Genomic DNA, 2,022 nt, shown 5'->3' with positions numbered 1-2,022 from the left:
CAGTCAGCACGCCCAGACTCTTTTAACAAGCACGGGGTGCTTCAAGCCCATGCACGGTCGTGCTTAAGGCCTTGCACGGCCGTGTTCATCTGCGAGAAGCCCAATTATCAAGAGTCTTTGGGGGTTTTTAAACCCTATTAAAAGGAGATCTCAGGCATCATAAGAAGAACACCGTTTTTACATCTGGGCTTTGGCTGTAAAATACATCTGATCTCGTCTCTCTTGCACGGGATCCTTAGCACATGCTTGGCGAGACTTGGAGCTTCAAGCGATCGTACTTGAAGACCAGGAACACATCTCATACTCTAGTTTGCTATTTCTTTTGATTATGACTTTATTTATGATTGTTTTAGTTCTTTTCTTTAGCATGAGTAACTAAATCCATAGCTAGGGCTATGGGGATTATTGTTTATGAATTTATGAGATTTTGAAATTTGAATCTAAATTTGATTTCCGTTTCGTGATTAGAATTTATCTTATTGCTTCTCACTCTTAACCCTAATTATTTACATCGTCAGGCGATCATACCTTGGTTAATTAATAGATCTATAGGATAAAATGAGATGAAAGATTAGGTAGACCAAACCAATCTTCTTCTTCTAATCGTTATTGAATTAACAAGTTCATAGGCTTCTTAGGCTTTCTTAAATTGATGTCTTGCATGACCATTGGGGATGTTAATTTAGAGAAAAGAATATTAATTTTGCATGACCATTGAATATTAATAGTATTTGTATGAATGATTAGTAATCACAAGGAAATCGGATTTTGATCTAAATAGAAAAATAACATAAAGGATTGAATAAGAACACCCACACGCCCTAGGTTTTTCTCCGATAAGTGTAACCAAGACGTGCTTTGTGTTTCTTGCTCTTAGTTTTATAATTGAATTTCTAAATTCTTGTGTTGATTATTCTTGCATATTTGAAGTTCAAACAATTAAATTAGGAAATTATTAGTAATTGGTAAACAATCCTTGTGGGATGATAATTCAGGAACTTAATTTAAGAACTCTTTATTACTTCTCGATGGGTACACTTGTCCTTCGAACAAGTTTTTGACGTCGTTGCTGGGGATTACTTTTTCGATATTAAGAAAATCTCGAATTTAATTGATTTGAGCAATTTGTGTTTTACTTTATTTTAATTCTGTTTTGTTTATTGTTAATTTTTTTTCATAATTTTTATATTTATTTTATTTTAATTTTTTTATTTCACAATTTCCTTTAATGAATGCTCACTTGTTCTAAGTGCTCTACAGCTTGTTTATTTGATCTAGAGATTAAGAGAACAACGCGTAGACAAAGAAAAGAAGTGAGAGAGCAAAGAATGGCAGAGGGAAGGAGATCAATTCAAGATTACGTGACACCCACTGCTAGAGGCACTCCTGGAAGCATCGCGGCACCTAATGTGGAGGCCAACAATTTTGAATTGAAACTAGCACACATAACCATGGTCCAAAACTCGATACAGTTTGGAGACATGCCTAACGAAGACCCCAATCTTCATCTGACAAAGTTCCTCCGATTGACAGATACCATCAAGTACAATGGAGTCTCCAACGATGCTATTCGACTCTGCATTTTTCCCTTCTCAGTATCTGAAAAGGTAAATGCATGGTTTTCCTCACTCCTAGCAAACTTCATCAGAACTTGGGAGGATCTCACTGAACAATTCTTGGGAAAGTACTTTCTCCCATCAAGGTCCTTTAAGCTTATGACGGAGATATGTTGCTTCCAACAATATGAAGCAGAATCCTTATTTGAAGCATAGAAGCGATTTGGAGAGCTTTTGAGGAGATGTCCTCATCATGATTTTTCGACGTGGAGACAGGTACAAATTTTTTACAGTAGCCTATCAATCACTACCAGGGCTACAATTGATGTCGCAGTAGAAAGGTCCCTCATAAGAAAAGATCCAGATGATGCATACAAGCTGATAGATGAGATGACATCTTCTAACTTTCAGTGGCACACTGCTGTCTCTTATGATATTAAGAGGAAAGAGACTGCCAGTTTACCAA

The 2,022-nt window shown here is 36.4% G+C and overlaps 1 non-coding gene across 1 annotated transcript; it reads right to left on the bottom strand.

The window, feature by feature from the left end:
- Nucleotides 1-1,709: 1,709 nt before the first annotated feature.
- Nucleotides 1,710-1,816, bottom strand: LOC113848734. The gene has a single exon (XR_003501993.1). It is a non-coding gene; the product is annotated as a small nucleolar RNA R71 (small nucleolar RNA).
- Nucleotides 1,817-2,022: the final 206 nt, after the last annotated feature.

Source organism: Abrus precatorius, unplaced genomic scaffold (genome assembly GCF_003935025.1).
Source record: "Abrus precatorius isolate BTA unplaced genomic scaffold, Abrus_2018 Scaffold8, whole genome shotgun sequence".
Lineage (NCBI taxonomy): Eukaryota > Viridiplantae > Streptophyta > Magnoliopsida > Fabales > Fabaceae > Abrus > Abrus precatorius.
The sequence above is the reverse complement of the archived record's forward strand: the minus strand, read 5'-3'. Positions and strand labels throughout refer to the sequence as shown.